Raw genomic sequence first — 24077 nt, forward strand, 5'->3', positions numbered from 1 at the left:
AGAAGGATTAAGATTGGAGAGATATGAGTTTAAGTAAATTAAGAAGACAAGTTGGTTAAAATGATAGAGGGGTAAGAACAGCTTAGAGGAGAGCTATGTGTAGTAAGAAGAGAATAGAAACCTTGTTTCAGAGTATAATAGGTAGAAAATAATTTGAAGAAAGATGATGTAAAGAATAGTTTAGAAATAGAGATGAAAATAAGAAAAGAAATTGTGTCTATATGTATATTTGGGAGAATTGCTGATATTAGAAAAAGTTCTATTGAAAGAATATTGGAAAGTTGATTAATCTGATAATTCCTGTAATTATTATGTTTACCTACATAGAAGGCCTTACTTTGGGTATAGAACTAGACAGGTTAGCTCTGACAGTAATAGTATCATGTGGAGAGAAACAAAGAAGAAAGAATAAAAAGAAAAAATAAAATTAGGAAATTGAAAAGTGGAAGAAAAAACTAAATAATAGTGAAAATACAGAAGATTTAAGTAAAATAGCCAATCTTCAAACCAAACCAGAAATTCTCAAAGAAATAAAAACAACAAAAAATCAAACATTAAAAATAATCTGAAGTGTAAGTTTTTGGTTTTTACCGATTCTTGATAAAAACATTGTATGCCTTGCAATAGTCTGCTTTCCTTGTGGCTTGTTTGGATCCTGACATCTCTTTGACAAGGAAAGTTGACTGTTACCTAGAATCCCACTCTCAGGCTTGATGGCAGGAAGTTGGTGGGATTCAGATTTGTGGTCTTCTATCACAGGTGTGGGGCTGTGTTTCCAGGCTTTCCCAGGTAGCCACGGGAGGTTTAGGAACAGAGGTCAGTTCTTTGTTCACTTCTGACGTGGTCCCTCCATTTTGGGCGGGGAGGGAGGGCTGTGGGGGTGGGGGTGGGGAGCTTGCGTCAGAGGGTTTTGGCACCCCACAGAGAATTGGATTACTCACAGATTTGTAGCTGGAGGTATGCTGGACCACAGAGCCTGTGTTGTAGTGGCCAGGATGGCATTGGCAAGTTCTCAGGGGAAGAGTCTGGGCATTGGCAGAACCAGGTAGAGGAGGGTGGTGACTGCAGAAGCTGAAGGGTCTCACTCTGTGGGGTGGGGAGTCCAGGCACTGGGAGGACCAGTTGGAGCTTGGGACTGCAGGCAGCAGTAGGAGGCAGTGGTGCTGGGCCGCAGCATAGATGGTGGGTGGTAGTGAGCAGCCTTGGGGGCGGCTGCCTGCAGCTGCCAGCTGTGATGACCTGGGGTCTGTGTGCAGAGGTGGCAGGAATCCATGAGGACGCCTCCAGCGTTGCAGCCATGGGATGTTGCCTTGGCTCCAGCAGCCACTTTGGAGCGCTTACCCAGTGGTGCCAATTTCTGGCTGTTGCAATAGCGTGTTTGCTGAGTCCACTCAGTGCACCTCAGCGGGCAAGTTCTTACCAGTTTCCCTCCTAAGTTTCTCTGGGCCTGGTGTTGAGAGCTTTCTTCAGGTTTTGGATGCTTCTCTGCTTAAAATGTGCAGAAATTCTCCGCATGGTGCAGAGCCAGGTGGAGCTGCCGCTCAGCAGGGGTCCTGCTCACTGTTTCTTTTTGCTTTCCTCCTTTGCCTGTTGGGATATTCTTTTTGTAGTAGGAAAAGTCTTTAGGTATTAGGAGTTTGATTGGAGTGGGTATCTTGAGATAAAATGTGTGCTGTGACTCTAGATCTTAGTTTGGTCAGAGACACGTAGTGGGACTTCCTATGAGAGAGTCGCCATCTTGAGGTGAGCCAAAAATTAATGATATTTCAATGATATTTAATTGAATGTTAAATGAAAACAAAAACACCAAAGCACTAACATTTGTCAGATGCAAGTAAAAAAATATTTTAACACAAAATATGTTGAATCAATCATCTAAGCTGCAGAATTAAGAAACCAAGGAAAATAGAGATAAACCCAAACAGAAACAAGTAAATAAAAATGAAAAAAAAGGAAAAATTGGTATAATTTTGGGAAAAAAATAGGAGAGAGCCTGGTGTTGGTTGTTCAAGTCTGTGAGCCTAGCTACTTCAGAGGTTGCAATCAGAGGATCACCATTCTCAACCAGCCTGAGAAGACTTTCCCACATTTCCAAAATAACCACTAAAAACCAGGCTTGGTTCAAGCAGTAGAGACTAGGAACACAAAGCCTGGCTCCAAAAAAAAAAAGAGACAATAAATCTAATTTTTCTGAATGTCAATGTCTCAATAGTTTGTTTTTTTTTTTTGGCAAAATCATTTTTCCTCATTCCATTCTTAAAATCATTTTTCGAGACCCCATTGTTCTATTTTCATGTTTACAAAGTACTTCAACTATATTTAGCTTAGTTTCCCTATTTTTCACCATATTTAGCTTAGTTTCCCTATTTTTCACCACCCACCTTCTCTCTGGTACCCACACTAAAGAGAATCTATTTTACATTCTTGTCATTAATTCTAAAGGACTAGGTTCTGCATATGAAAGAGAGAATGCAATATTTTATTTTCTTATTCTGGCTTATTTTAACACTAGTTCCATTCATTTTATTCAAGAAGATATAATTTTCTTCTTTATGGTCTGATGTTATGCAAACTATATACTACTATACGGTATTTTTTCCAACTTAGGAATATTTATAAAGTTAATGATAAAAATCGTCTTGAACCGAAGCATCATAACTTCCCCACATGAGCAAGCTATAGCAAGAATTCACCAATATAAATGTAATAACTTTAAAGAATAATTTCCAGTAGTCACCAGTATAGCACTTATCATTTTTTCTTTTTAAAGAAAGTAACTATTATACATTACAATGATAAATGTTCAAAGAAAAAGAATACTTACCTGCAATTAACTAAGTAAAATACTTATTCTATTTAGTTAAAATGTATCTGAAAAATAGATTTCAGATCAAAAGACCCAATTTTATTAAGTTTAAGTTGAAAGTGATGAATTATCTCTTGATAAATCCTATCTGTTCATAGAGAGTGGATAAAATTTTACCCAATATGTGGAGTTCATGTTCAGGGCATCATAATAAATACTACTAGGGAGTCAATTGGACACAAATTATATAATCCCGTTCTGTCTCTTTTTAAATGAATACACCAATAGCCTAAAGTGCAAATAACTGGCCCAAGGTTATTCAGTTTCTTATGACCAAGTATATAAATGCAAATAGAGCAATATGAGCCTGGTGCACACGCATACCCATTAAAGTGAAGCATCACCCAAATCGCTATGCTTGATTTGAGAAAGATAGAGACCATACTGCTCTTCTTTCTACACACAAATTGTCATACACTTTTAGATGGAAATAGCAAAGGACTGGTTACTACTGCTCATTAATATAGAAAGGAGATTATATTTTCTAGAATCAAAATTAAGATATTGAGAGTGAAAAAAACAAAGTTACACCAATGATACCAATGCTTTAAATATTAACATGTATCTTTTACAGAAAGAGACATATTGCTTATTAGAATCAGCATTTATATTTTAGCTTAAAGTCACCATTGTTTCTATAAGTCAGTCTCAAATGTTTTTTTAACATGTCCTAATTTTTATAGTTTCCCCTTATCAAAAAATGTGACTTCTGAAAATTACAGTAAACTATAATTATCAATTATAGTTTATAAATCAAGTGAAAAAGGCTTACACATGGGAGTCAAAGATTTTGTTGAATTTCATTCAACCAGTACTTAGTGAGCTATTGTATAAATTACTTACCTTCCATTTTCACGTGTGTAATGGGTTGATGGTACCTTAGTCATGGAAGTAAAGTCATATTAATATGCCTCATAAAATATTTCTGTGGAGAAAAGTGAAATAAAATGAATAGGATATAGTGAGAATCGTGCTAAGGAGTAAATTTATAGTTAAAATTATGTAAATTGAAAAAGAAGAAATATCTGAAAACCAGACTAAATTTGCAAGAAACTTGAAGCCAGAAACTTGAAACAAAAAAACAAACAACTTGAAATCAGGTGTTTATGGCTTATGCAACACAGGAAACTGAGGACCAGACAATTTTAGTTCAAAGTCTGGTCAAGCAGAAAAGTACAAGAGACTCCATCTCCAGATAATCAGCAGAAAGCCTGGCTGTCAGCATGGCTCCCAGTAGTTAACCACCAGCCAACCAATAATGAAAACTATAAAATATAAATAAAAAATTTGAGAAGACACAAACACATTTCATGTTCATAAATTCAAAGACATACTTTAGTTAATATGGATATAGTACCCAAATTTGGACATAGAGATCCAAAACATTATCAATATATCCCAACAGCCTTTTTTTTATAACTAGAAAAATATTAGTCTGACAGTTATATGGATTCTCAAAGATTCTAAATTGATGTCAGAAAAATAATACAAAATGTCATGGATTCACACTTTTTGATTTCAAACACATTATGACAAAAGTATAATGGTTAATTTTATGTGTCAACTTGACTGGACACTGTATGCTCAGACATTTGGGCAAACATTATTAGATGAGGTGTTTCTGGAAGAAATTAACATTTGAATCAGTGGACTAAGTAAAGTACATTGCCTGCTGTAATATGAGTAGGCTCTTCTAATCAATTATAGACATCAATAGAGCAAAAGCTTTAAGCTAGTAGAAACTCCACCTTCATGACTATTTCAGTTGGGAACACTGGGTTTTACTAGCCTTTGGATTTGGAATAAGACCTTGACTCTTTCTAGATATCAGCGTTAACTTTCTTTTTTTTTTTGTAACTTAAATTTATTATAAAGGTGATGTACAGAGGGTAACAGTTACATAAGTCAGGAAATGAGTACATTTCTTTTTGAACAGTGTCCCTTTACCCTCTCTCTTACTCCCCTATTCCCCAAGTTATAAAGTTCATTTCCACCATAGTGTCTAGTGAGTATCACTGTTGAATTGTTCAACCTTTGTCCCACCATTTCTGTGATTTCCCCTTCCCCTCCCCAAATCAGATAAACATATACAAGACAAAGGGTACAGAAGTAAAAACAGTGACAAAAGGAAGTAAAACAAAGGAAAAAGAAATAACTGGAAACTGTATAATAAAAAACCCTTTTTCCATTTCTTGAAGTTTTGTTTCAATAAGCATCATTTTATATGATCATATGCACAGCCCTACTGAGCCATTAGGAATCTCTCCTAAGAATAACCTCTTTTGTTCTCCATGTGTGGATCCTTAGAGTGCTGTTTAATTAATCATTTACAAGTATAATTACTTGTCTTTTACTATCCATTGAATTAACTTGTAGGTTTATAGACATATTCTACTTGTTACAAATGAAGGAAAACATATAGCCTATGTTTATTTGGGTTGTGCTTACTTTTCTTAATATAATTTTTTCCAAGTGTTTTCATTATCTTATGAATGGGGAGATGTCATTCTTTCTGATGAAAGTGTAGAAATCCACATTTTCTTGATCCATTCATCCACTGAGGGGCATCTAGGTTCATCCATACCTTAGCTATGGTAAACATAGCTGCAATGAATATGGTTGTGTTGGTGGCTTTAGTGTGAGGTGGTTTGTTGTAATTAGAGTAAATGCTCAGGAAGGCGATTTCTGGGTCATAGGAAAGCTCTATGTTTAGTCTTTTTAACTTTCATACTGGAATTGTCATGTGTCGTTTCCTGGTTCTTAGGCCTTTAGAATTAGATTGTAATTATTCTTCAGCCTTCCTGAATGTAGGCTTGGCAATCAAAAATTGTCTCAGCATCTGAAACCATATACACAATTCTTTTAAAACACAGATAAAGATACATACACAGCTAACTTATATTGGGATTAAAATTCAATAACTGTAAATTTCCTCAAAGAGAACAGGAAAAGAGGCTCATGACTTTGAACTTCACAAAGAGTTCATAGAAATGACATCTGACTTCATGGACATAATACCAAATGAACATGCAATAAAAGAAAAAAACTAATAATTGAAACTACATAAAATTTTAAAAACTTCTTCACATCACAGGACACAACTGACATGAGTTAAAATACAGCTTATGGAACAAGGAAAGTATTTGTGAATCAGTTTTCCAATATAGAGTTCCAATATCTCAAACAAAAACTAAAACAACCTAATACTAAATGAAGAAAAGACATTATAGTTTAAAAACCTGGAATGTATCTCAATAGTTCATGTGTTCTGAAGGTTTGGATGCTAGTAGATGAACTTTTGGGTTATTATTGGATCCTGGCACTCTGATCTCTTTAGTGGATTTATCTGTTGATATTTTTCTGGCTTTATTGGAAGATAGTGAAGCTTGGAAATGGGACCTAGATGAAGAAAGTAGGTCACTGAAGGCTGTCCTGGAAGGATATGTAATGGAATATGAATTAGCTTTAAAATGGAAAAAAATCTTGTGATCTGCTGAATCATGGATGAACTCAAGGATTTCCTAAGTAAATAAACCATTTGTAAGTAACAAATATAATTTATGCCACTAAAAAGATGTATCTATCATAGTCCAATTAACTGAAAATTGGTCGATGATTACCATAGTCTGCAGAAAAATAGAAAAAGAAATGTTTTTTAATGAATGCCCATTTTAGATTTTCAGGATGAAAAATAGTTGGAAATTGTTTTATAACAATGTGAATATTGTTAGTACTACTGATTTAAACTATAAATTTTGTTATGCATTTTATCTTCAATTATTGTTTTTGGTTGTTGTACAATGGAGTTGCCATTTATAAAGCAGTTTATGAATACAATACACCTTGATCCATGTCACCCCTTTTAACATTCTCATGCATCTCTCTCCTCTCCACCCCTTTCCTCACTCTTCTTAATTTTGGATACATATTTGGTTCTTATCTACATTCAATCCCTCTTCTTTTCATTTTGCCCTTGACCCTACCCTAACACTTATGAGTACCTACTTCCTGGTGTTTTATTTTGCTGAATTTTGACTTTGCCTTTCTAGCAAATTACACTAGTGGGATTTCCCCTTGAATCTACCATATTTCAGTTAATACAATTGTGTACACTTGCATACCACCCAATTTATTTTCCTATAAGTTTATAAGCTAAGTTTTAACCATAATAACTAGCTAGCTAACTAGCTAGATGATAGCTAAACATATATGTATACAGGCAGATAGATGATAGATAGATGACAAATGGATAAATATACAGACGATACATAATGATGAACGTATATATAAATGATAGGTAAATTGAGAATACACAATGGATAGATAGTAGATTATAGATTGATGATTATAAGAAATAAAGTGAGAGAGAGAGAGGAAGAGAAAGAGAGAGAGAGAGAGGTAGAAAGGAAGCAAGCATATACACAGAGATACATACCATATACATCAAAACTTTCAATTTGTGATTGCTCAATAGTTTTGACCAGCTATGGCATCTGGAGATCTTCAGCTTTGAGGATATTATTTCTAGAAAATAAAGAAGTTCAGTGTTTTCCTCTTCTCCAACTGTTTATTACATAAAATCAATAATCAATAAATGTAGCTGTCAATTCAATAATTGCCAATTGTCCTTGGTCTATTGCTATTTCCATTCCAGAGTTGATGGCAAATAGGAGCTTTGTTACCTGAACTAGTTACATGAAATTCAAAGTACCTATATCATTGCAACCACCTACATTTTGTTTTTGCTACTGAAAGGTTTCAAAAAAGGGAGAGTGGGTTTTTTTCTCCATGACACTGTTAGCTTTGTTGTTTAATATTTCTTAGGCAAGATCATTAAACTAGTGGTGAGTCTGACTATGACTATTAGCATCCAGTTCATGCATTTCCATCTTGTTCAAAAGATTATGGAAAATGTCTTTTTAACCAAATTATTTGTATACCAATTCCCTGAAATATAAACCTGGTCATTATGTCAAAAATAGGGAATGAGCATAGTCTACTATATCTTATTTTGGTTAACATATTCTGACTGCTTGTAATTATGACCTTTCTCAATACTCAAAAACCATCCATCCATTTAGCACTCGTTCAAGTATTTTACTGAGGATAAATGACAAGCTCCCTCGTCTATACTTCTAAGACTCTGAATAACCTTTACAGAAACACGGAGCATTTGCCTTTCTTCAGTCTCCTGATAGCTCCCTGATTTTCAATAGCTCCACAAAGATTACTGACATTAATCTTACTACAAATGCCCTAAATTAGATACTTCTTCAGCCAGGAAAGAATTCAGTGTTCTTCTTCTGCCATTTCTATTCAACTTTAGTAGTTTAACTTCTCTTCACCACTTCAGTGCCAACATGCCAACATGAAGAACATTATTCTTGACATAAATAAATGAAAGCAAAATTGAAGTTAAGATGATAATTTTTTCCTCTTTTGCTATTTGCTATTATACTACTTGGCTTAACAAAAAGAATTTTTTCCAAATCTCTCATAGAATAACTACAGACATTTTGTCTGTATTTGAAAATACTAGTGTACTTTTAAAATGTGGCTTTCTACCACTGTTCTAAAATACACCTGCCAAAGTTGTCTTGTATTTTCTCATTTTCCTTCTTTGCACATTTTTGAATACCTCAGGTTTTAACCACACCTATGAAGGAATCTTGTAGGAAGTGTTTTGGTAATCTTTAGGCAACTCTAGTTGTTATTTGTCACCAAGAACCTTCTTGAATTCATGATCAATATACCATTTTTATTAGCCTAAGAATAATTTCTATAGTATATGGAATTTTTCTTGTGAATGTTAACACTTTGTTACTTCATTGGTTAATCTTTCATAGATGTTGTGAATATAAAAAGAAATGGCTCATGGAGATAGATTCTAAAAAACCCTTTCCATTCAAGCCCTAGGAAACATCCATTAATTTAATCTTCTCCCTAGTACCTTCCACCACCACTCCTCCTTAGAGGTAGGTAGTGATCAATTTTGCTTAGAACTTCTCCCTAGGAGAAGAGAAAATCTGGACTCGTTCTAACCCAACTGGGACACCTTCACCCCTTATGCTCTTAAAATGACCTAGGTGTAACTAACTCCTACTTCAGGCTTCCTGCTTAGGCAGTGCATATCATGTAAATACTTAAATCTAGGAGGTGGCAACTTTGTATATTTGCAAGCTCCTTCCATACATCAGTCAAATCTTGATCTATCATTTCTCTGAGATGAGCTACCTATCTTCAAAATCTAGAGAGCATGCTTCAATCATGTGTTTGCTTTTGAGCTACCTAGCTCATGCCTGTATTGCTTATAGCAATGTATTTTCTTTCTGGTAAACTCTTTGCTTTATAAACTATTTGGTATAATCACTTCTCTGTATTCCCAACATTATTGTTTCACAAATTTCTCTGGTAGAGTCTTCACTATCTGTCCTTTATAACCTGAGATATGAACTTGAGAGCAAGGGGAAAAAATCACTATCTCCTTTAAGTTCCTGAAGGGACATATTACTCCCAATTCCTTACTCAATCTCACCCAGAATGCTTTGAACACAGGATGTGAAATTTCTTCTCCAATGACTAGTAATCCAACACAAACTGGTTGTCTTACAATTAATCCATTTCTGACTTAATCTATCTGGAATTAGCAGCAGATCCCACAGAGAACTCAGTGACCTCGTCTTTCCCTTTCTAGAAACCTGTATAATTTTATGTAACTATGGGGCTGCCACAATCAAATCTCCTTATTAATCATTGGCTGGAGTTTTATTTATATTTACTGGTGTATTATAAAGAACATAACTCAGGAACAGCCAGATAGAAGATTTGAATAATAACTAGTGGGGAAGCAAATTCTGTACAAAGGTCTTTACAGAACCTTAATTTTCACTTACCTGAAAGCTCATAAAATTTTTTAGTTTGGAGATTTGTAAAATTTATCTCCAAATCACTCTTCTTGGAGCTTGGCAGATGGGGCTGTAAGTCCCAGCTTTTGATCCATTAATTGCTTTGTGTTTTTGGTGTTTACCACACCCTGAGATTATCTAGGGGCCTCATTTTATTGTAATACAATTCTTGCATGATGAAAAGGGTCCTATTATAAATAACCAAATAAATCCATAATATTCAGGAAATACTTAATGCTTTAGATTTTTTATGCCTGGAGTCAGAAACAAGACCAAACAATTTCTTACCAAATCACAGTCCTTTGCTATATTTTCATGGTATTATTGCTTCTTGCAGCTCAGTGTTGATATATAAGTACTCATTGTCAGAGTTCTCATCTGTCCATCAGCAGGCAGTTTGAAAATTGCCTAAACTTAAAACAAGTTAAATCTTTCAGTTGTGAATCTGGAGGAATAAAACAATTGGTAGAGTGCTTACCTAATAAGTACAACATACAGTTTGACATCAGTACTGACAAATAATACATATGTATTATTTGTACATATGTACATACATACATGTATACATATATACTTTCTGTAACCAATTCTAAACATCTCTGGACAACATTCATAATGTCACCTTTTAATAAATTCATATATATATGTGAATATTTATATAATATATATGTATATTAACTTCCTGGCCAATTCATCAAATTTCTTTGTTTTTAATTGTGAAAATACCATACAGAAGAGTTACAATTACATGGGGAAGGTAAGAGTACATTTCTTATCAAGCATTGTTGCCGCCTCCTATCTCCCCCCACCCCACCCCTCAAATTTCTTATCAGAAACATCAGTCTGCTAAACTGACCTTAATTATCATGCCTGATAAGAGAATAAATCAGGAAAGATGTGAACATAAGTAAAGATGATAGAAAATGTTATTAGAAAAGAAATATGGCAGAGAAAGAGCACATCATCTAGATATGCCACAGAAAGACATGTCTGTTTCTTTTAAGGTTGTAGCACTAGATGAGATTTGTACTTCATCCTTATTTCCTCATTCTTTTGCACATTTCCTTTCTCTTTTTAGACCCCTGCTCCCATTTCATTGTCAAAAGGTTTTAGTTTATCATCTTATTCTGCCATATGCAGTTGTATACACCACAAGTTCCCTGACTATCTGCTTTCCAAACTCAGGATCAATGAGGTTATGTTGTCAGAAAAGCATAACTTTCATTCTGCAAAGTTATTTGCATTCATGTATTTTGCTCCAGGATTTCATTATTAAACTGAGGAATTGTCATACAATTTGGTATTATTACCCATATCTGACCAGGTGTATTTCTTGCTATACTTTCTTACCAGATTATTTCTGCATTTTATTTATGGAGCTAATGTTAATGTTCTTATCACTACTTATAAAATCAAAAATATTTTTACATAAATGTTTGGTGTTTTGCTAATTTTAATATCCTAGCTATTTTTTAAGGTCTCTTCTAACAAATTTCCTGTATCTTTTTCACTCATGTGACATGCTGAACTAGATACAAGACAACCTGTATATATTATATTAGTGACATATAATATATCCAAAAAATATATAATATAATATGTTTATTCAAAATATATGGAGCAATAAGATTTAAGAGACTTGTTCAATGTACAAACATGCCAATTAAGTAGATATTCTTCTTTTTTAATATACTTAAGTTTATACAATCCTAATGAATGAAAAAACAAACTGAAAGCATTGACTGCTCTATTTTGTCTTTTATGTACTGAAGATTCTGTGGTAAATTTAGAAATGTATTTCGATTTGGAAATAAAGAAAACTCAAGATCCAATATTAGAAATTGACATTTAATTTTAATCTTTGATTTTTTGACTTAAGTATAATTAGATAGATCTGATTTACCAAAATTTATAATTAAAGAATTGTAAGCTGTCCCAAAGTGATATTTTAGGTTCTTTACTTCCATTGAAAAAAATAATCTAGTAAGATTTTATAACTTACTAAAGACAACAATGTATGTTTAAGGAATAGCTTTCCTTTTACTTGAACTATTGTCAAAGAATTTAAAATTTGCCTTTCAATATTTCATAACATAGTATTCATGATAAACAATTATCTAACTATAAATAGGCTGAGAATTTACTATGCATAAAGTATAAGATATAATACAAATATTAGATGAATTACATAATTAATTAGAAATTACCTCCATGTCACAACAAACCCTAGAATAAACTCCATCTGGAATTAAGAAAGTAGAAAGCAAGATATGTTTGTTTTTGCCAAACAGCACTGCATATTGTGGTGTTTTTGTAATTTGAATTAAGTACATACTGTGTTAATATGTTGGGGATTAATTATGTTTTGATAGAAACCAAAAGTTATAGTAGTCTATATTTCCCTATAACCCAGTGAGTCCAAGATGCAGAGTGAGTCATGGGTACTTGCGCGACATTTTTCTGGAAGATATCATGAGTAGATGGTAAATTCAATCTCCTTTGAGGGTGAACTGTTGCTTGTTAATGATCTGGAGATAAAAGACTTTGGAAAGCAACTATAAATTCTTTTCCTACTCAAATCTTTTATACTTAGAATTTAAAATAATAAACATGTTTTCATAGGGATTATAGTATCATGAAGGGAATATAAAATGAGTAAGATTACTTTCCTATCCTGCTTGTATCTTTTAATAATTTATCCATTGGTTTTGAGTGGATTTGTTATATAGTCTTCTGGCATTCTTAAAAATCATAGTTTTAAAAAAGGAAACAGGATGAACATTAAAAATGAAATAAAATATAGTGTGTTTTTAAAGGATCTCAGCTTTGTAGCCAAGATTTTACATCTTTCTCTATGGACTCAATAAGACAAGATTCCCAGTATTTTACTCAACAAATGTGGTGTGAAAAGATTGACTCCAGAGATACTTACCATAAAAAGCATTTTACAGGATGTCTGGTCAAAGGAAGTTTTTTAAGCTATTGATGCTCTCCCTATTCCTTAAAACTTGATCTTTTGATCGTGTGTGTGTGTGTGTGTGTGTGTGTGTGTGTGTGTGTTTGTGTGTGTACACACACAACATGAAAAATTCATAGACAATAAAAAATTTCAAAACAAAAACATATTCTGTATTCCTGCTAATGTTTTCCCTTGTCCTTCCCTTCATAGTATATGATTTTATTGTTTAACGTGGAGCTTTAATTCCATATTTCAAGCTCTCAGATTTGTCTCTTTAGGCTGATAAGTATATTGTAAATAAATGAATTATTTATACATTTCTTAATAGAGGTGTGTTCTGATATAAAATGCTTCTTAAATGGGAAGGTAATTATACTTGTTGGCATAGAATTTTAGTATTTTACAGTATCAGCATGTTATTCACACTATGAGAAGCCTTAAATGTAATAATGGATTTTTGGCCTTTTTAATTTGTATTATTTTGCAGTCGTCAATTTGAGCTGCAAAGAATTTGCACCCATGCATAATTTTTCACTTTTATGTCCTAAAGATAGACTGTACATGGGTACATTTAACCAGATATTGAATTATTTAATGACTTTCCATTTCAGGACAAAGTCATATCACCACTTAATACAAGATTACAAAGAAAAGCTTATTTCTAAAGGCATTTTGAATTTATGAACGTAGCAATATCTGGGAATTACATGAATGGACTTTATTCACTTTTTCAGGTCTGCGTGGATAAGAACACAATGCTCCCTATATGCAAGAAATGTTTTTCTCTATTCATCTTTTTTCACCTCGGACCTTCCTGTATAGAGAAATGTGGCTCATCTCAATGAACTGTTGTAGCTATTAAATGTTTGTCTGTAACACTACTTTGGTAAGTCAACATTGTTCAGTTTTTCTACACTTTTTCAGTAAAAATTTTACTAAGGATATTTGCAAATATTTCAATACAGAATAGTACTAAACCTTCTCCCTATCTGTAATTCAGCTTCCACAATTATATACAAATGATTAAGATTTTAACCCTTACAACTTTCCCCTTTTATAGCTCTATTTAATTATTTTATCATAAAGGTGATGTACAGAGGAGTTACCATTTCATAAGTCAGGTAATGAATACTCCTTATTAGACAATGTTATCCCTCACTTTGCTCTCTCTCAGTTACTCATACGTTGTATCATTCATTTTCAACAGTGTCTGTTGAGTACCCCTGCTGCCTTTGTTTATTCTTTGTCCCCACATTTCTCTGTCTCCCTTACCCAGCCTGCCCCCAACAAATAAATGAACAGACAAGACAAAGGGGGAAAACAAAACAAAACAAAAGCTCTTGTTTCCATTTCCTTGAATTCATTTCAATAAATATTTTACATGCTCAGAGGACTTATGCCTTTGTGTTAACATCTTGACTAAAACTCTGGATCCCATATAATTTGGAAATTACATCTATACACACCTCTAAAATAGAAGGGGTTCCTTTGTAACTTTAGTTTTTAATTAAAAATGTAAAGTACTTATCATACACAACATTTTGCTAAAACCATTATTTCCTTAATATCATTAAATTCCAATCAGTTTGCAAAGTTACCTGATTGTCCCATGATATTTTAGAGTTTGTGTAAAATCTTGCTCAAATTAGTTTGTACATTGAGAAAGGGTGATATGTTCCTTAAGTATCATTTAATTTATAAGAGCTCCCATCCCTACTCTATTTTTATTCCTTACCACTCTTATGCTTAAGAAACAAAAAATGTTGCCTATAGATTTCCTGGTTGGAGATTCTACTCAGAGCATTCTTCATTCTTCTTTGTTCTCTAATACATATCTTAGAACGTAATGATCAGGCCAAAATTTAAAAAAACAAAGAACTTGCTGATTTGCTCAAGATTAATTTTTGATGAGTACTCATAAGTGATATTGTAGTAGAATTCCAATAAAAGTATATAATATCTTCTTACCTCTATTTTTATGAACTGTTCTCCTTTTCTATGACTTTGCCCAAATAAATTTTTACATGATCATTTCAATTTTCAAAGTCTTTACTGAATAATTATATTCATATTATAAAGAAAACCTACCAACTACTATTCAGGTATTTTAAAAATTAGAAAAAGAAAACTAATTCTATTATTTATCTTCTATTAATCATTTATCTATCACCTGTCTCTAATTTTTTAAGAACTTTTAGCATACAGTATAAAGTTAAAAGCCATAAGGTGAATGTAAAATCCATAACAAAACACTAATTTTGTTCCCTATCATTGCTCTTATCACAGTTTACCTATTCTCAAAAATTGTCATAAAATTTAAAATTGCTATTATTTTTAATAGCCATTTAAAAATGAATACTTTGTTTGATTTTTATAAATTACCTTTACAATAGTTCAATTCATTCTTTCAGTTTACTTTTACTAAGTGCTTTAATTATCTATTGTGTTGTATACTAAATCTTAAATGTACATGTTTTTTAATTTGTATTTGTCTGCAATTGTGATGTTAGAGTAATTACTTCAGAAAATATCGGTTTTTTTCTTGCTGACTATTTCTCTTTGGAACAGGATGCTGGTGGTTGGTAGAATAAAGATTGTATCTATCATCTAGCTATCTACCTTAAGAGTAAGAAAGAGAGGTGAAAACAAGGAATTAGAAAGGAAGGAAAAAGACAGAAGGGGAGAAGTGGTAAATGCAATGAAAAAGAAAGGAAGAAAAGACAGAAAGAAGAAAAAAGGGAAGGGAAGGGAAGCGAAGGGTAGGGAAGTGAAGGGTAGGAAAGGGAAGGAAAGGGAAGGGGGAAGAAAGGAAGGAAGGAGGGAGGGAGAGAAAGAGGGAAAGAGAGAGAAAGGGAGGGAGGAAGGAAAGTGAGGTCAGAAAGAAGGAAGGAAAGAAAAAGAAAGAAAAGGAAGGAAGGAAGGAAGAAAGGAAGGAAGGAAGGGAGGGAGGGAGGGAGGGAGAGAAAGAGAGAGAAAGCAAGACAAAAAGGCCAACATGGACAATCAAATTGAAATGCCAATTATGAAATAACATATTATTATAAAAATTTTCAAGTGATAATATATCAAATCATAAAATAGTATATGTAGTAACCCTATATTGGGGCCCATAGCAACATTCCAGGTTTTTCGTGAAAAGACTGGAAACTACCAATAATAAAAACTAATATCAACATCATTCCAAATATCTGACATGGAAAGCAGCTGCCCAATAAGATTGGCAGGGAGTAAGAAAGTTCATATTCAGAGTGGATGAATAAGAGGGTCCAAATTTTATTGATACAAAGATTTATTTGGTTTTCCCAAGTGTTTTTTTCTGATCATTGGGCTTATAGGAGTATCAGATAGAGTGCACAAATAGTGGCTTATCATTTCCACTAATGTGGTATTACTTTTGTGATGGAGTGGAATTCGGGGTTGTTGTTAATATTTGATGTGTGTTTCTGATGCTGAGGCCTTCATCCAGATAACAAACAGTATCTGATACTGGAAGATATCTCTTTATTTACTCTGGTACTCTTTGTGGTATGTGGTATGTAATCCATAGGTTGGACCAAGAATAAGTAATCTCTATGCCATAATAGAGCATTGAGGGGAAGAATGGCAAAAGACATACTGATAAATAACAGCACATAATAATGCCTAAACTAAATCACTGCTTATAAAATAATTCATTAAATAAATGTCTATACTGTCAAAGCTTCCGAATTGGTAAGATCCCAGAAAATATCCATGACCACTTTCATAAACTTAGTTTCCTACCAGTCCTTGTCTGCTGTCTGGCTTCATTATATGCATCTATTCCTGGTGAATGGCAAAGTAGTTGTATAGATACCTTGCCATTATTAATCACTGCCTCTATTGTCAAAAGCTATTTGCAGGTATTTTATCTCATTTTATCTAGAAATTATTCTGATGTATTTATGGTTTGTTCTTTTGTACTATAATTTGGTACATGAAAATGGTGCTCTACAAATCAGGGACTAGTGAAAGTAATAATTTGTCCATACAAATTAGACTCTGATGTACTACTATCCTCTAATGTCTCTCATATTCGTCTTTGCATCACCAACCACTGTGGATTTTTTTAGATGTGCAAAGAAAATTGCAGCTATTTAAAATAACCTAGAGAGGGAGAATGATAGGCAATACCCTAACTACCTGAGCCCTTTACATTTCAGCAGCCTTGTTGCCAAGGAAACCACTTGGGACTTTAGGGAAATTTGTGGATATTTAAAACGGATTGTGCCCATACATAGATAGGCACTTTCACAATTCATATTGCAGAATAAAAAGCTGCTAGCCCTGGCAGCAATATTAATCATGGAATTGCAAGGAGCAAAGATGGGAAATGACAAAACGTAAAGGTTTATTCACTTATATGCCGATGCATATGCTTTATATGCTATTTCAGATCATTAATAGGCTAAACTGTTTAAAATAATCTTGGAGAGTCTCTCTGGAAGAGTAAACAGTGTGATGCAAGCCTTTATGAACTTTACATTTTCATTCCTATTTGTGATTTGCAATCTTAAGATTGTATAACCATTTTGACAATTAATTCCTAAGGTCTAATTTGGTTTTTAAAATCATAAGAGGAAAACTGATGAATTCCTTGCTGAGAATCTGCTGGAAATAGACTGAATTCTATTAAGTGATGACATGAATCTTTCCTTGCAATACAGTGAGTAAAATGCAGAAAGAAATAAGAAGAGAAAGCAGACAGGCTGGCATCAGAATCTTGAGTGTAGTTTTCTGTTTCTTTGTTTTCATATACGTGTCCTATTTTTACCCATTACAAATTTCTGCTGTACATGGTATATTCTTAATGAGACAACTGACTACAGAAAAGAAAATGACTATACAAATTGATGCCCAAACAAAATTTTCACAGACACTCATAGCTAATTTTGGGTCCCTAGAAATGTGAGTATATATTTCAACTGTCTACATTCTTCTCTCATGTGGCACCTTCAGTATCGGTCATGAGTATTTAAGGTCTACCACAGTCATCACCAGGCCAACTTAAAAGACTTCGGATGATCTGTATAAAAGACCTTCAGATCAGTGAGTCTCTACTCACACAATAGCTCACCTTCAAGTTCACAAATACTTAATAAGACATGCCTCCCATGCTTTTAGTGTGTGAATAGTGCAATTAATGAATTCAGATATAAAATATAGTGTCATGGTTAATTTTATGTGTCAGAATTACTGACCATGGGCTACCAAGGCATTTGGTGCTCTATTATACTGGATCATTCTTTGAGAGTGTTTGTTTATGAAATAAACATTTGAATCGATGGACTAAGTTGGCTGAGAAATGTGGACAATTCAGTTGATGGTCTGAATAAAATAAAAGGCTGAGAAAGAGAGTTTTTTCACTCTACATGACTGGCTTCAACTTGGGACACTGGTATTCTTCATCTTCACACTCACACTTTGATGATAACTTTTGCTTCTACTATGGATGTCTCTACCTTGCTGAACTTCAAACACTGGTGTATATTGAAATGTAAACACTACATTCATCAAGTGAATGTTCATCGTAAGTCTTCATATGTTAGCTGAAAATTCTCAATAAGTCCAGGTGGCTATTTTTTTGGTCCAAAATTCTTTCTAAAATGATAGAAGCATTGGCAAATGATTTATCAGGGCTTGATGCTAATAAAAGATATAATGCATCTGCACATAACACCGAGCAATTTCAATCACTCTCTAGATCAGAGTTCAGTTGAGAAATTAAAAACAACAGCAAAAGAATAAAAGAAGGACAAGGAATACTTGGGTACAGGAAATGAAGATTTATCCATAGAGATAAGAACTAGAGAAAAGATAACAAGGATTAGGAAATGATTAGAAAGCATTTGAAAGTGATTCTATGAAAGAAGTATAAGAGTATCTCCAAATTAAAAGAAAAAGTGGATATTAGCTACTATCTTTTCCCTCACAACATGACTAGGCTTTTCTCCCCATCTTTAGGTCTATGGCCAAGTCCATGAGCTTTGGGGCCAAATCACAGTGAGGAAAAGAGCTGGACATACAAACTTTTTTTGGAGAAAAGGTGATTTGAAAACCATGTTACCACTTACAGGTAGATACAAGGAAAAATCATGACATGTGGCCTAAAATACAGTAACAGTTACATGAGTTAAGCACAGCATCTTACAGCCAGGAACAACCTACTTTAAAAATTTTTTTAAAAGAATCTACAGAATAAAGAAGTAGATTTTAAAAGGTGTCTGCTTTGTCTTGCAAGAAAAAGAAAAAGAAATGAACACCATGAAACAAGAGATGAAAGATGAGAGGATAAGACAACAGACTGGGATACAAAGAGGAGCAAGGCAGGAGCCAGACAGAAGGGCAAGGCGAGCTGAATGAGATAAGGGAAAAATGAAAAGGAACTAAAGATACAATAACTAATTTTAAAACTGCCTTGAAAGCGGCAAAGAGAAGAATCAGAAGCATCAGAAGAATCAGAAAAAAATAAATCAGTGCTGTTGAAAGCTGAACTTTGGAGCTTGTTGAATTTTCCGTTCTTGAGTAATAACAAATTCCTCAAAATTAAAGTTTGAAATAACACAATGTCATATTACTCTGCTGGGAAAATGAATGAGGATTATACCAGTAATAACTACATTTTAAAACAAAATAGAATCTGTGTTAAAATACCACTTCGTTAAACCAGAGAAGAATGATATAGCTTGTAAGCACTCTAAGTCATAGTATTAATCAACAAACAAATAAGAAAATATATGAATATGAAACTGCATCAGATGTCTGTTTATGAAGCTTATATGTTCATAAAATTCATCAGTTTTTAAAAGCTAAAAATGAGCTAGAAAAAAATAAATAGGTATAAGGAAATGAAAATAATTCCTATGATACAATGGTACTCACTTGACACTATGTTGGAAATAAACTACAAAACTTGAGGGGCAGAAAAGTAGGGAGGGGTGAGGGAGGTGTATCAGTGTTTAAAAAGAAATGTACTCATTACCTTATTTATGTAACTATAACTCCGTCCCTCTTCCCTATTCAACACCTTTACAATAAAGATATGTAAAAATAAATAAATAAATATGAAACATTTGAATTTCAAGGGTTACTAAATAAATAATGTTATTTAACGAAGTGAAAAAGGAATGCCTATACTAATATTTTGTAAACTCACTAAATATATATTGTTCTGGGAAAATACAAATTAGCAAAATTATCCACTCAAAGTTTAAAGACTTAAAGGACATTTACTAATCAATATTTCCATGGTCCCAAGAAAGCTTTATGTTTTCATTTTGGTATAATATTTATTTTCCAAATTTACAATGAACAAATATTTGTCTTCTGGAAATGGCTTCAGGCAAAGAAAGGAAAGAAAAGCTTATTGATTTGTTTCTAGAAGAGAGCAAAACTTGTTAGCCAAAACTGACAGGCAAACTAAACACTTTATTTAAGAATTTTGTTTTGTATTTCAAGTTCATATTTATGAAGAACATGGGGACTTTCAATGTGATGATTATACACATGCACACAATGTACTTGCAGCATTTTGGCTTCTCCATTTTAGTCCACTTCCCCCTTTCTTCCTTTTCCCTTTATCCTACCATGTTTATTGAGTTACATTATATTTCCTTCATACTGGTGTGTATATTGTGTACATGTGTAATAATGGATTCTTTCCACCCTTCAGTAACCTTTCCTTTTACTTTCCTCCACCATGCTGATCTCTCCAAATAGTCTTCCTTCTACATTTGTTTCTCATCATTATTCTCATCACCATTATCATTGTCATACCATCATCATCATCATTATCATCATCATCATCATCATCATCATCATCATCATCATCATCATGGTATGGCATCCATTAACAAAAAAACAACAACAAATTCTGGTGCAGTCACTATGAAAATCAATATGGAGGTTCTTCAAGAATCTAAAAATAGATCTACCTTATGAACTTTGTGCTACTTTGGGGCATATACTCAAAGGAATATTAATCAATATATGAGAAAGATTCCTGCATATCCATGTTTGTTAAAATTCTGTTTACACTAGACATGTTGTGGGATCAACCTCAGTGCACAGCAAGTGAAAATAGGTAAAGAACTCACGGTACACATATACTATAGAACATTACTCAGCCATAAAAGAAAATAAAATTATTTCCGTTTCCGAAAAATGCTGAGAAGCAGAAATCATCATGTTGAGATAACCTAAACTCAAAAATATAATGTTAATAGTAGCAAAATTAAGAATATTCTTAATAGTAGAAAATTATTTTAGAACATTATAAATCACATAATAAAAATATAAATGTGTAGAATCTATTCTATTAAGAATATTAGAAACCAAAATCAGAAAGCTTTATTAATATACAGTGAAACAAAGAATGAATATTGTATAGTCACTGTAGCTGATAGAGTCATTTCATAATATTCACCATTCATTTCCAACATTAGACAAGAGAAAAAAAAGAATTCTTCTTAGTCTTACATACTATAAAACTTTGATTAGTATACTGATGTTAGCCCTCCTGCACACAATCTACAAATTCATTTTTTTGCCCAAATTCTAACAGGCGTGTGTGTGTGTGTGTGTGTATGTGTAGTAAATCAATACGCTTATTCTAAGATGTATATGAATTAGCCAAGAATATAACCAAGCTAATAGAAACAGAATTCTTTGTGGATTTTTTTAACAATGGTTATCTAAACCTACCAGTAAAAAAGAAAAAAAAAGACAATGGAGATGGAGTACTTGCTCAAACTTAGTCAGATAGAATAAAAGACTAAAATAGAGAATTCAGAAGACAGAAGAAGAGTTTGAGAAAGTGTGAAAATACAGCTCTTTTAAAGTGTTTTGGTCTATTACAAAGAATTTGTCAACACTCTACGTGAGTTGGGAAGCTGAGTGCTTTGAATGTAGTGAAAAAATATCTTAAATTATCTTAAATTGTCTCTATGGATGTTGTATTAGAGCAGATGATAAGGGATCAGGATAGGAGCTGAGAGAATACACTGAAGGGAATATAGAAAATGTAAGAAAAGGGGCTGGGAAGGCGTGCTTGCCTTGCATGCATGAGGCTCTGCGTTCAATTCCTCAGCACTACATAAGCAGAAAATGCACTTGCTTTAAGCTGAAGAGTTCAGGGATAGTGCCCAGGCCCAAAGTTCAAGATCCACGACTGAAAAAAAATGTAAGAAAAGCATGGGGCTGGCTCACAGCAGAGTTCTAGCACAGGGATTAGAAAGATGTAGCTAGATGCTGAAATGTTTGGAAGAACTTGCTGAACGATTGGTATGTAATTTAATGTAATTAATTTGATAGAAAAGTTAAGGACCACTTCAAAGTTTGAGTCATAAGCTAGAAGAATATACAAATTAGAAAGTAGAACAAAACACTGAGAATGAATCAATATTTGTTTTAACAAACTTAGTTTGAATTTTTATTAGAAATCCAAGTTAAGACATCCAATAAACAATTCCATATGTCCATGTAAAGTTCAGGAGAAGCACAAAAAAATATGGAACAGTTTCTCACCTAGGGACTTAGCTTCTGGCCACATCTTACTTGGAAGTATTGACCAACTTTGACAAATATTGTCCCTGTCTCTAGGAGGATGGGATTTTTACAGCTGAACATTGGTTTGACAGAGTGAAGGTGACTGCTGACTTTGGTAAAATATTGGTGGAGGGATGGGAGTAATTTTCTTAGGCTAATGAAGTCATTGTTTCTTTGTAACATATCCTTATTCTCAGGTGATATTTGCTAATGTTTAAAGAGGTAAATGTCATGAAGTCTGCAATTTACCTTTGAAATATTCAGAAAATACAATTACATATAAAGGCACAAATAAAGCAATGTGACCAAAACATAATAGAAGGAAATAATCTGGGGGTGACGATAATGATTCTTTTTAAAGGCGTTTGATATAAATGTAGGAAGAGTGAGAAGGGATGCTAGGAGATGAACCCTAAACATGCATGCCATGACAATACACTGCAAGGTAAATGAAGTCTTATGCATCAGGGTGTAAAGTCTGGTGGTGGAGAGAGAGGTGTAGCTGCTACAGTGATTGACTCAGGTGGGACACTACCAGGCACCAGTGGAATTTCCTGAATGCGTTATAATTTTTAGTTTTCCTTTGAGAAACAAATATCATGATCACAATGTGACTTTTAACATACATTCTATTTTGTATTATAAAATTGGGCTGGAATGTGACTTAGCAGTAGAGTGTTTGCCTGGCACCAGAACCACATAAACAGAAAAAGCCAGAAGTGGTGCTGTGCCTCAAGTGGTAGAGTGCTAGCCTTGAGCACAGAGAGGCTCAAGGAGAGTGCCCAGGCTCTGAGGTCAAGCTACAGGACCAGCAAACAAACAAAAATCCTATCAATATGATGTTACTTTCGATATTATACTAAAAAGAAGATGGGGGCATGGAGGCAATTTTTTAAAACTTGGGGAAAAAAGAATATGGAAATGCCAGATATTGTAGCAAGTTGTGAGAATGAATAGGAATGTTTCAATCAAATGATATTCCTATAAAGAGAAGTGTATACATGTAATGTGTACATCTCTTTTTCTGGCTGCTTCTGTGTGTGTGTGTGTGTGTGTGTGTGTGTGAGTGAGTGAGAGAGAGAGAGAGAGAGAGAGAGAGAGAGAGAGAGAGAGAGAGAGAGGAGAAGAGAATCTGGTTTCTTATGAGGAACTTTTTCATGCAGTTACAGAAGCTGAGAAGACCTATATTTTCCTTTGTAGGCTAATTGTGTAATTCAGAATGTCTGAGAACCAAAGGAGCCAAGAGTATAAGTCCCAGTTCAAAGTTAAGATAAGATGAAAAGTCCAGCTCAAGTAGTGGGGAAGGCAGGGGGAGGATCATTTATCCTACCTCTGTCTACTGTTCTACTCAAGCCATCCAAAGACTGGCTGGCCCTACCCTGTTTAGGGAGGGTGATATGTCACATCCATCAGAGAAATGATAATCTCATCTGGAAACACCTCACAAACTCATTCAGACATGTTCAATCTGCTATCTAGGCATCTGTAACCAAACCAAATTTCTACCTGAAGTAAAACATTGAATGGCCCATTACAGAAAAAAAAATCAGCCCAATCACAAAGCTTGCTGTTCAAGGCTGGAAGAATAAACATTGATTGCTTATTAATTAGAATTATACCGTTTCTGTCTACATCCCACACTTGCTGAGCAGATCTTTATTTTCTTTTCTTTGCTGAGCAGATCCTTTTTCTTTTCTTTTCTTTTCTTTTTTTTAGTCATTCGTGGGGCCTGAACCAAAGTGATGATTCTAGAAAGATTCTGAAACACTTGTAACTCAGACAT

The sequence above is a fragment of the Dipodomys spectabilis genome, unplaced genomic scaffold, assembly GCF_019054845.1.
Source record: "Dipodomys spectabilis isolate Male_0828 unplaced genomic scaffold, ASM1905484v1 ptg000063l, whole genome shotgun sequence".
In the NCBI taxonomy this organism is placed as follows: domain Eukaryota; kingdom Metazoa; phylum Chordata; class Mammalia; order Rodentia; family Heteromyidae; genus Dipodomys; species Dipodomys spectabilis.